Consider the following 12,911-nt stretch of genomic DNA (forward strand, 5'->3'; position numbering starts at 1 on the left):
AATTACAGCTCCCATTGTTTCTCACTGTCTACAATTCAATCATGAGTTTGTAGATTTGAGATAGTTGATTATTGAACAGATACCCATAGACTCTGTGGGAAACAAGATTTTTCATTTACAGTTCAGGGAACAGTTTTGAGATGAAAGCAGTGAAACCTAAGGGATTAAATGACTGTATTGAACGAAACAGCATCTTATATAATAATTTGCACCTCCAACGTTCCATCGCTGTCTGGCTGCCTGGGTTTGTAACATCTCATGACGTCAGCCAGCCTCCAGCGTTCCATTCCCCCTCACTGCCCCACCCTCATGTCAAAACATAATGACGTCAGAGGGCAGAACAGTGAGAGGGAACGCTGGAGGGGAGCTGACGTCAGGATGTTACCAACGGAAGGGAAGCCAGCCAGGCCAGTCAGAAAACGAGGTACAAAGGAAGAGAGAATCGCGGCACATTGAGGGGACAGCAGAGCAGAATCGATGGATGGGAGGAGAGGACAGGCAAGAAGAGAATCGCGAGACATGGATGGGAGGGCAGGGAAGAGGAAAATCGCTGGATATGGAGGTGATGGGAGAGGAGGGAAGGGAAGAATCGCTGGACATGGAGGGGAGGAGAGGGCAAGGGAGAGAAAAAATTGCTTACAAGAGAGCCTTTCTAGGGCCCGTTTCATTGTTGAGGAAATGGGCTGGGTTCCACTAGTTTTGTAATATATGTGTTACCAATAAAGCTGCTTCACTGACATCATTTCTGGATCCTTTTTCAGCAGAGCTCTGTGGTAGCATCTTGTAGCTGACTTTACCATGTTTTCCAACAAGGATTGGTCCTAATGGTCTGTGTTAAGAAGTTTGGGGGGGGGTTCCTGAAGGAGTGTTTTTCGAAATGGAGCTCTGTAGAACCTGCCAAAGTTGGACCGTGGAGGGCATTTTCGATCGTGGATGCCCATCTCTAAGGGCGCCCATCTCTAAGGGCGCCCATCTCTGAGGACGGCGCTGCAAATGGGTGGGGCCGACCGTATTTTCAAAATGAGATGGGCGTCCATCTTTTGTTTCGATAATACGGTTGGGGCCGGCCAAATGCCAGAGATGGCCGGGTTTGAGATGGCCGGCCTCGGTTTTCGCCGATAATGGAAACCGAGGCTGGCGATCTCAAACCCGGCCAAATCCAAGGCATTTGTAGTGCACTGGTTCCCCTAGCTCCCAGGTGCATAGCTCCCTTACCTTGGGTGCTGACCCCCCCAAAACCCACTCCCCACAACTATACACCACTACCATAGCCCTAAGGGATGTAGGGGGGCACCTACATGTGGGTACAGTGGGTTTCGGGTGGGTTTTGAAGAGCTCCCATTTTCCACCACAAGTGTAAGAGGTAGGGGGGGATGGGCCTGGGTCCGCCTGCCTGAAGTCCACTGCACCCACTAAAACTGCTCCAGGGACCTGTATACTGCTGCGATAGACCTGAGTATGACATTTGAGGCTGGCAAAAAAAGTTTTTAAAGTTGTTTGTTTGAGGGTGGGAAGGGGGTTTGTGACCACTGGGGGAGTCAGGGGAGGTGATCCCCACTTCCCTCCGGTGGTCATCTGGTCAGTTCAGGCACTTTTTTGGGACTTGGACCTGAAAAAAAGGGACCAAATAAAGTGGACCAAATTCTCGCCAGGGACGCCCTTCTTTTTTTTCCATTATCGGCTGAGGGCGCCCATCTCAAGCATGCCCCGGCACGCCCCTGTCACGCCTTCACTACCCTTCCGACATGCCCCCGGGAACTTTGGCTGTCCCGGCGACGGAAAGCAGTTGGAGCCGGCCAAAATCGGCTTTCCATTATACCGATTTGGCCGGCTTCAGGAGATGGCCGGCCATCTCCCAATTTGTGTCGGAAGATGGCCGGCGATCTCTTTCGAAAATAAGCTGGATAGTGGACTACCCCATCTTGATTCATGATTAGTTATGCTGTGTCAGTGTATTTGCTATTTTGACTCAAAGGAACGTAGTGGAATGTGCTTAGGAAAGTACAGATAAACATAGAACTTAGTAATACTGTCCCAGTGATGAAATTCACCCAACCTAGCAATTCTCTGGACTCGTTTGTCTAGGGAATGGTACTACAGAATACCATACAGGATTCATTTCCCACTGGTAGTACCCAATGAAGAAATATGCCAAAATAGAAATATATATATTACAGCATAATAATAATAATAATTAGCAAAATGGCAAACAAACACACAAAATAATATACTGCTAGGGTTACACTAAAGATCTGAATATGAATTACACAAAAATAGATATCTGCAATATTCTGTTACGAAACTAAGAATAATTCCTGAAAAGAGAATACTAAAAGCCAAAAATACTCAGCTAATCAACCATGCCCCTGACTGCTAACACAACCTTTGGCAGACTAGAAATATTAACTGTCTGTACACCAAACTATAGGAATGATCTGCAATTTGTCACCATCACAAGGCACATGCTTTGTAGCAGGATTTCTAGGATGAAATGCAGGATCTTTCTCTTTGGCTCCAGCTGCCTACACAGCAAGCCTACCATTACATATTTTGTTAACATGGAGAAAACAGCTACAGACCTCAGCCAACACCGGTGGCTAGTCTAGCACAAGGTTAGAAGCTGTTGTTATCAGCTTGTACTTTTCTGTAACGTTATACAGAGAGGCTGAATACCTAGAAGACACAGAGAGTCTATCTCTCTAGAGCTATGAGCTGTGTATCAGTTTTGGTCCTTTACCAAAAACTCTCCTCCTTTGTTCTACTTCAAGTCTGGAACCAGACTTCTGTCCACTGTCCTCAGGTAACTGTTTTGGCCCAATAAGATCACGCATTCCTCCTGTTCAGCAGACAAAATGCAGGCCAGGAGAATAATGATGTCCATCGTTGATTCAGACACACTTGCTGCAAATGCTGGCACTGACTAAGGAGGCCCACAAACCTTATCTCATTCTTGTGTAGGTGTAAACCTGCCTTGATACCAACTTCACAACCAAATATGAAGTGCAGATGCTCTCTGTCATGCAAGTGTGTCCTTGCTGGCAGGCAGTGTAAAACAAAAATGCAGGAAACATTCAGGCAACCATGACAGTATTGTCCTAAAAAGATGGTTCCTAGCCTAGTCAGAATTTGGTTCATAGGCCTCAGTACACAAAAGGTGAGACACTGGGGACACCCCTACTGGCATCTGTAGGATTGTGAATTGCTATATGCTGTACATTGAGTAGAAAGGATAATATATGTTTCACACTATATCACATATTGGGTTTGGATACATGGAGAGAGCCCAATGATATGGCCAGTAATGAGAGAAGGCTGTCCAGTATAGTTTGGACATGATGTATAGCCCCCTCCTGAATGTGGGATAGGTTACCCCATTTCAGTAGAGGTAGATTGTTTGATACTAAGGACTTCCTCATTCATTTATTCACCTATTAATGACAACATTTCTTCCTGTTCGTTTTAAAAGTAGTACCATGTAACTTCCTTGAGTGTCCCCTAGTCTTTGTACTTTTTGAAAGAGTGAAAACTCAATTTACACGTTTACCTGTTCTACATCACCAAGTATTTTGTAGCCCTATATCCTATCCTCTCTCAGCTGCCTCTTTTCCAAGCTGAAGAGTCCTAACCTCTTAAGCCTCTTAAGCCTTTCCTCATATGTCCCATCCCCTTAAACATTTTGGTCATCCTTCTTTGAACCTTTTCTAATCCTGCTATATCTTTTTTAAGAAAAAGCAATCAGAATTCCACACAATACTCAAGGTGTGGTCGCACCATGCAACAATACAGAGGCATTATAATATTCTTTGTCTTATTTTCTATCCCTTTCCTAATAATTCCTAGCATCCTGTTTGCATTTTTGGTTGCTGCCATACACTGGGCAGAAGATATTAGCATATTGTCCACGATGACACCTAGATCTTTTTCTTGGGTGCTAAGGTAGATCTTAGTTTCATGATCTGGATTTTCTTCCCAATGTGCATCATTTTGCATTTGCCCACATTAAATTTCATCTGCCATTTGGATGTCCAGTCTTGCAACTTCCTAAGGTCTTCATTTAGGCTCCCTTTAAATAAGGTGCGCTGACGTTTTTAGCGTGCACTAAAATTGTGGGCACGCTAAAAGTTAGAGATGCCCATAGGAATCCATGGGCGTCTTTAACATTTAGCGTGCCCACAATTTTAGCGTGCGCTAAAAACGTGAGCGCGCCTTAGTAAAAGGGGGCCTTAATATTTCAGAATCCGCATATGTTCTAACAACTCTGAATAGTTTTGTGTCATCTGCAAATGTTATCACCTCACTCATTGTTCTCATTTATTATATTAAGTAGTTAATGCTGAAAAGTTGTTTCATGCTTTTCTGACAATAAACCAAGTTTAAGTAAAACGTTTGGTAAGTAGATTGTAATGTCTTTCAGCCTCCCAATTTGCTAGTCCCCGCCCTGACCTCACAAAATAGTCCTAAAAATACTTAAATAAACCCACCCTGATGCTCACCCAGCAAACGAGGGGTTACACTTTGATTCCATTCTCTTGCTATATAGGGATCCTCTGTATTGATCCCAAGCCTTTTTTGAATTTTGTCAGTCTTTTTGTTCCTACCATCTCTACCACTAACCTTTCCTTGAAAAGGTATTTCCTGACATTACAGCTTATTTTCTTGCAACTTCAATTCATGCCCTTTAGTTCCACAGCTTCCCCATCTCTGAAAAAGATGGAAATATTTAAATGTCCGTATCATATCTTCCCAGTCCCTCTTTTCTTCAAGGTTAAACATGTTCAGGTCTTCTAGGTTTTTTTCTCATAGGTCATTTGGCCATTTTTAATACCCGCTTCTGAACCACCTCAAGCGTTGTTGAGACAAGCGCTAGCAGTGTATCTGGGTATATTATCACCAATATACCCTAGCTTAGGAGTGAAGTTCATTCCTACCATGATATGCACAAAACTAATCCACTCAAAGACATTACCCCAAGAGAAAGGTTGTTATGTACACTCTGCCTCTAAAACACATTTAGGGCTTTCATATCCTTTTATTTGCTGGTTTGAACCAGATAAACAGGTTCAGTGCCCATTTGACTTTTTGTTCTGTTTATTTGAAAATATTCATGCTCTGAGGCACAGTTGTACTTCACACAGCCAAAAACAATAACTGCTGTGTAGTACAAGAACTGCTTGGTTTTGAGCCTTGTTCCAGCTAGTTTGTTTCAGCTGATGTTGGATGCTCTGTGCTGGCTGAGAGAAGATAAAAGGAACCAGAAGTTACTTGCTTTTGAGAAAGGCACAGGCACCTGAGACATAGGGCTCACAGTTTTAAAACAAGCCTGCAGTTCATGTCATTGAAAAAGAAGTAGCTTCAAAATTACAGTAGATATATATGCATTTTTATTTTGTATTTCCTTCCATGCATGGGACATGTTCAGCTAATAGTTTTTAATTATATTGGCACAGAAGTTCCAATATGTCTCCTTCAATATTAATTGGACATTCATTCAGTCTGAAATTCAGAAGTGCTGTTTACTGTTTACAATTCAAAATAAAGCAGTGAAAGTTCAGCAGTTGTTAGAAGACGTTTTGTGCTAAAGAATATTGATGACTATCTTTCAACACAAATCGGGAGATGGGCGTCCTTCTCTCAGGGTCGCCCAAATTGGCATAATCGAAAGCCGATTTTGGGCGTCCCCAACTGCTTCCCATCGCAGGGATGACCAAAGTTCCCAGAGGCGTGTCGGAGGCAGGGCCGCCAAGAGGGGGGGACAGGGGGGCCTGGCGCCGCCGCCATCTGGCCCGCCCTCTGTCGCCGCCTGGCCCGCCCTCCGTCACTCCCAGAACTAACCTTAAGCCTCCTTTCACTTCGCAGCAAGCAGCAGCAGATCAGGCCACTCCTTCCTTCCATGTCCCGCCCTCTCTTGACGTAACGTCCGTGAGGGTGGGGCATGGAAGGAAGGAGGAGAGGTCTGCCCTGCCGCTGCTTGCTGCGAAGTGAAAGGAGGCTTAAGGTTAGTTCCAAGGGCCTGGCCCGATAGCGGGTGGAGGGGGGCCCGGCGATCTCGGGTGGGCGGCGACCTCGCGGGGGGGGGGGCCCGGGGGCGGCCTTGTCCCGGGCCCGGCTCCAGCTCTCGGCGGCCCTGGTCGGAGGCATAGCTAAGGCAGGACTGGGGCGTGCCTAACAGATGGGCATCCTTGAGCGATAATGGAAAAAAGAGGGGCGTCCCTGACGAGCACTTGGCCAACTTTACTTGGTCCATTTTTTCTTATGACCAAGCCTCAAAAAAGGTGCCCGAACTGACCAGATGACCACCGGAGGGAATTGGGGATGACCTCCCCTGACTCCCCCAGTGGTGACTAACCCCCTCCCACCCTGAAAAAAACAACTTTAAAAACTTTTTTGCCAGCCTCGAGTATCATACTCAGGTCCATCACAGCAGTATGCAGGTACCTGGGGGTGGGGATAGATGTGTGTGTGTCAGCAGAGGCATAGTGAAGGCATGGACATCCTTCTTTCAAACATTTTGGATGTCCTGAACTGCCCCCCAACAGGGACGACCAAATTTCAAGGGAGTCGAGTGGCCTAGTGGTTAGAGCACTTGTCTTGCAATCCAGGGGTGGCTGGTTCAAGTCCCGCTGCTGCTACTTGTGATCCAAAATCTAAATAAATAAATAAAGGTGGTGTCAGAGGCATAGCAAAGGCATGGACATCCTTCTCACAGAAACATCCACATTTTGGACCATGCAGGGGCGAAGGCACCCAACACTTCAACGTCCTTCACCCATACTAAAAAAAAAAAAAAAGATGTCCCTGACAAGCACTTGGACATTTTCACCTGGACTTATGTTTTTTTAAGGTTGTAGACGGCTGTTATACACGCAGCTTGTCTGCGTGTATGAAGCCATCTTTGGAATGCGCAGAGCAGCCACACATAACGCTTGGCTGCTCTGCACTGGTTTCCCCTCCTTAGGAAGGAAATCGTGTGCAAATGAGCTAACAGTGAGCAGCTCATTTGCATGCGATTTCCTTCATGTATGCCCGTTCCTTTCTGAATCGCTAAGGGATCGGTAAGGGAAGGGCTTTTTCCGTTCAGTTAGTGCATCAGTTAGTCCATTGCAGTGCCCCCTAAGGTGCCCAGTTGGTGTCCTGGCATGTCAGGGGGACCAGTGCACTACGAATGCTAGCTCCTCCCAAGACCAAATGAGTTGGATTTGATCGTTTTTGAGATGGGCATCCTTGGTTTTCATTTTCGCCGAAAACCGGGGATGACCATCTCTAAGGTCGACCATCTCTAAGGTCGACCTTAATGTTGAGATTTGGGCGTCCCCAACCGTATTATCGAAACAAAAGATGGACGCCCATCTTGTTTCAATAATACGGGTTTCCCCGCCCCCTTCGCAGGGACGTCCTGCGAGGACACCCTAAGGAAAACTTGGGCGCCCTGTTCGATTATGCCCCTCTAAATGTCCCTATTTGGTGAAATGGCATTGTGATAAGTATACTGGAGCTACAATAGTCTGCTTGAGAAGCTCAAAGACAGGGTGCAGAACATTTAGGGTGACAAATGTTAAAATTTATTGGCTACCAAATCACTCGCATGTCTCTCCTTTTCTTGCACCTCTCCACTGGCTCCCAGCCAGATATCACTGCCAGTGATTTTCTTTCTTTTTATCTATCTACTTTTCTTTTTAACTACTTTTCTGCCACACCCTGAGTTGTAGTGTGGGGGTTCTAACACATGCATGGCAAAACGTTTATACCTGATGCAGTAAACTAATGCCATGCAAAATATCAAGGTATTAAAAATCATGCACAGAAAGAAATTAGCGCACATCACCATGGTAACACACTTCAGAAGGAAATGTATTTTTCTTTCTCCTTTCCTCTCAATGTGAGTCAATCTCAGTGAATGGGGATTGGCTCACCAATGACAGAAGGAAAAAGAAAACAACATTTCCTTCTCTGAGGCTATTGGACTCAGAGCATTCCAAACCAGGGTACCCCTGGCTCAGGCAGCCAAGGTTAGGGTATCCCTGGCCCGGGCATCTAGTACAAGATGGCTCTTGACCAGAGAGCCTCTGATGCTGCACCATCCTGCCCCCCTGTGGCTGTGGACCAGTAATACTCAGCTGGTTTCAGGGATGTGTCCAGCAGCACATTGCTTTTCCTGCCACCGTCTTCTAAAATAGTAGTGCCAGACCCCTAGAACTATGTTGTGATGGATCACTAGGGTTCAGTCTGCCAAGTTAGGCAAGGACTCCTTATTTGGTAGATGTAAGTCTAGTGGTACATTGTGATATACCAGTAGGGGTCAGGTGCTGTCATTCTTGAAGGTGGCAGTGGGAGGAGCTAAGCACTGCTAGATACCGCCCTGGGACCCTGTAAGTATAATTGGTCCAAGGTGGATGGTGATGACACAGCACTGAGACTATCTGGTCAAGGGCCTTCATGTGCCAGGTGTTTCGACCAAGAGTGTCCAGGCCAAAGTTGCCCTTTTTATGTACCTGGCCAGAGGTACCCTAGATCAGATAGCTCTTGGGGAGGTGAGTTGTTTCATCTCCCACTTGGGTTACCACAGAAATGGGGGGGGGGGGGGGCAAATTAAACAGTGCTACACTTCATCTTCATTGTTCCCCTTTTGTATCGTTACTCCAGCTTACCTTTTTACATCAGGAGCAATTATGGTTTTGGCCTTTTGCATGTGCTTTGCCTGCCCACTGTGCCATCTTTTAGTGTGGTGGCTTTACTTTAGATTTTTCCATGCCATAAAATCTTGCTACGTAGGAAGTAAGGTTAGTACAGGAAAATTAGAGGTAGATTGCTGGGCTAAAGGACAACACTACTTATTCAATCAGCCCTTTGGAGTTTAATGGTCATTTGGCTCCTTTCTGCCAGGCTCACTACCGGCAGGAAGATGTGGAGAGGTGAGGATGCTGATTTGCAATACACATTCTGCTTGGGGGAATGGTTTACAGTAAATTCAGATCCTTTGGGACCCTTTCTGTAGAGTTCTCCACTGCCAGAAACTCAGGAGAAATGTGCTGATCAGTAATGGCTGCATCAGCTGCAAATGAAGCTTATGAATCTGGCACTGTGTGCAAATTCTGGCTATTCAGGATTTTTCCAAATAACACGCCTGGTGACAGCATTTTTTTTTCATGGCAAATGAGAATTTCCATTTAATAGCTCTGTTATAGCTTTGAAAATGTACCATTTGATGTGAACATTCTAAATAGTGATATAATTGACACAGAGCATTTCACTAAATTGTAACCTGTGTGAAGATGAAGACATTCACTATTTACTATGGGCCCTATGCTTTTCACTGGGGCCTATTCACTAAATAATGTGCATTAGCATGTGTTAATGTAGAGCAGGTTTCCACTGGTTAGTAACTAGATTTTAATAGAGGTAATTTTAAAACTGGCCACCTGGATTAAGAGGACAAAAAGGTGCTTGTTTGCGACCTATTTTATAAAGACACACAGGTGCATATGGAGCTCATTTTCAAAAGAGAAAAATGTCTAAAGGAGATATAAATATCACTGTATAAGTCCCATTTGCACTCTGTAGCGATAGGCTGGGAAGTGCCTTATGGGTTGCAAAAGTCTGGCTTTGTTGTTTCTAAATTTGTCTTTTTCCTATTTTGGATCCTAATTACCAGATATTTTAGATGAAGATATATTTTTCTCATAGTTGTCATTTATTTGACACATATTATGATTTCATGTGAGTTTGTTGATTACCAATTTCTGTATTACTTCTCTTTTTTTCTGAGATGTATTAATTTTAAATAAATATTAAATAAAATGAAAAAAAAAACAGTTGGAATGTTTTTATCTGGACCTGTTTCAATCATGACTAATAGTCACAAAAAAGTGCCCCAGCTGACCACTGGAGAGATTAAGGCATGGACTCCCACCCCATGTGATAATGACAGTACAGAACGGCTCTCGATGGCTTCTGATATTATGGCCATTCCTATTACAGCAGCAAGCTCGACCCAGGAGTAGGATACTGGTCAGTGCATTGGACTGTAGAGAAAGGGACCTAGGTTCATATTCCCCTCTAACTAGTACACTTGTTGTGGAACTTGAGAGCCTTTCCAAGCCCACAAAATACCAACTGTATCTATAGATAGGAGACACCTGCAGACCTGAGGGCTTTTGTAGGGGGTACAGTTAGATACAGTAGGTTAGGTGTTTCTGGAGGGCCCATAATGCACTGACCATTAGGCTGCCCCTCTGCTCTGTTGGGATATCTGTGTGACCATTTTACTAGGAATGGTGTCACACAGCCATCCCTATGGTTTGTTTTTGAGCTTTTTTCTCTAGGATTTTTTTTTAAATAGTACCTAAAGATATATGTAGTGAGCACAAAACGTCTGGAAAATAGCAATTTTCAAAACCAAAAAACAGACATGTGTCTGGTTCAAAAATTGCTATGTTCAGGATGAGATTTGTAGACGTTTTCAATAAAAGGTCTACAACTGAACTTGGGCATCATATCGAAAATGCCCCTCTATATGTCTTTATAAAATACTAGCACGTATCCTGCAGAAGGAGGTAATATTATGCTGGTTAGAGAGCAGGTATAAATGCATATGCAAAACATAGTCTCATGTAAATTGTGTCTCCACCCCAGAACATGCCTGCACCGCCATTTTATAAGAGGCATTATACATATATATGTTGGCATATACCACTGAAAAAGACTTTTTAAAATGACTCCCTGTGTGTCTGAAGATTAGAAATGAAATATGAAACTTGAAACAACAGAGCAGTAATGTTTTAATTAATTTTCTCTAAAGAGAGGTACAAATCATATAGTAGTAGCCTAAGGGGGTCTTTTACTAAGCCGCAGTAGCGTTTTTAGCTCGTGGTAAAAATCAGCTGGCGGTAAACGCTGAGACGCTTAGCTGATTTCTACCACGAGTTAAAAACACTACCGTGGCCTAGTAAAAGACCTCCTTAGAGAGCAACGGGCTGAGAACCAAGGAAGCCAAGGTTCAAAGACTATTTCTCCCATTAATGTTCCTTGTAAACTTGGGCAGATCAGTTTATCCTTTGTTGTCTCAAGTATAAACTTCCATTGTAAGCCTTCTGGAACAGGGAAATATCTATTGTACCTATAATGTTACTCATCTTGACCTAGGGATTGGAAAGGCAAAAAAATCAAATCCAAGATCCAAATTCATTTTAAATGTATTTGAACTCGAATGGAAATACATGTCCTACTCATTATTGCGCAAACTGAACTGACTTTTGATAAGTTATAGACCATATTTTCAAAGATGCCCAATCAATTGTTTCAAAGATTGCAAATTGTTACAGACTGATTGAAGTTGGCAGTATTACAGTAAATTTAGATCTAGGCATCTTCTGTTGCAATATGTTCACCTATGTGACCATCTCTGGGAAAAGGTGACTAAGGGGTTCTTTTACCAAGCTGCAGTAAAAAGGGGTCTGTGGTAGCGGCTGTAGCTGTTTTTGCCGCGCACCAGGGCCCTTTTTTTTTTTAACTGCAGCAGCACTTATTGCCACCCATTGAGCAGCAACCCTTTAGTAAAAGGATGCCTAAAGTAGCAGATCCAAAATGTTGTGAATGGCTAATTTTTCATGTGTGGGTCCATAAGCAGTTTGAAAAAGTAGTAAAAGCATAGGGTATGGACTGTTGTATTCAGTGAGCTTTTTCTAGCAAAAAACGGTGCCGGTACTCAAATGCCAGGCCATCCTTCAGGGGTGGGGTGATCACTGAGAGACCCACCCCACAATAGCCAGGCCACCTGCAACCAGTCACAGAATTTAAGACAAGGCTCTTTCATTAAAACTTGGGGACCATGGGTCAATTTTAGAAGACAATGGAAAAGGTGCTGGTACTCAGTACCCTCAAGTACCCTGTAGGAGTATTTCCCTAAGTGTCTCACCTTGCGGGCCTTGGCCTCTATAATCCTATGACAGCAAAATGGAGGCTGTAAACTCTGACCCGCACATCTCTGTGTCAGCAAGAAACAGCTTTGCAGCTTGTGGAAAATTACAGCAGAAGCTCAACTCCAAGGACATGCTGTGGGCAAACCAGGCCCCCCTTATCTCCTGAGAGGCTGGTTCCAGCAAGGCGGGTGAGAAACAGAAAATGCATACCAAAATGTAACAACTTGAAGGTCAAGAACAACGAACTGTTCTTGCCAAGCAGTGAACCGAGGAAGATCCAGATTGGTTCCTGCAGCCACCGGACCAAGAGGTACAGGGAGAGCGGGAAAAAAGAAAGGAGTTAGTCGGAAGCCTTGGAAGAAGGTGGAGGTGAAAATAAGACCAGTGAGACCTAATAAGGTCCACCAACTGATGAACTGTGTATCTGGAGGAAAGTATCATGGTTCAGCTGTACCTGCCCTGAGTGACCTGTGACCTCCTTATCTGCTGCAGAGTTCCCTTCCAGCTGCGACTGAGACTCGCTGTGAATCCAGCTTCAGTCTGAGGAGTATCCTGTGCAAATCCCGAGAGACTGCCACGAAGGTCAGCCGGGTGAGAGACACAGTGATCTATTCCCTATCAGTCGGGGGCTAGTTAGTGGTATTTACCTAAGCAGAAGGCTGGTGCCGTCATGCTTGTGATCAGGCGAAGCTGCTAATAACTGTACTACCTCGTAACATAGTGTGTCTGATCAGTGGTGTAATTTTATCTGGTAACCAGTAAGAATTAGTGTTTAGTAGTGTGATGTATGAGTGTAACTCTTATCAGCCAGTAATTTTGTATTCAGCCAAAGCTTGCAGAGTTCTATTTTGTATACCTTAGCTCTATTTTCTTACCTGATATACCATAATAAATCTAATATATATATATTGAGCTTGTTTTTTTAGTCGCATTCCTTTCTCTCAGAAGAACTGTATAGGCTCTAATCCAAGGTTCCCGCCCCCTAGACCAAGTGCT

At 44.3% G+C, this 12,911-nt stretch overlaps 1 long non-coding RNA gene across 1 annotated transcript; it reads right to left on the bottom strand.

Moving 5' to 3' along the window:
- Positions 1-7,428: 7,428 nt before the first annotated feature.
- Positions 7,429-12,599, bottom strand: LOC115470122. The gene is made up of 3 exons (XR_003942126.1): positions 12,518-12,599; positions 11,394-11,396; positions 7,429-7,444 (listed from the first exon to the last, which is right to left on the bottom strand). It is a non-coding gene; the product is annotated as an uncharacterized LOC115470122 (long non-coding RNA).
- Between the last annotated feature and the right edge of the window lie 312 nt (positions 12,600-12,911).

This window comes from Microcaecilia unicolor, chromosome 5, assembly GCF_901765095.1.
Source record: "Microcaecilia unicolor chromosome 5, aMicUni1.1, whole genome shotgun sequence".
NCBI classification, from domain to species: Eukaryota; Metazoa; Chordata; class Amphibia; order Gymnophiona; family Siphonopidae; genus Microcaecilia; species Microcaecilia unicolor.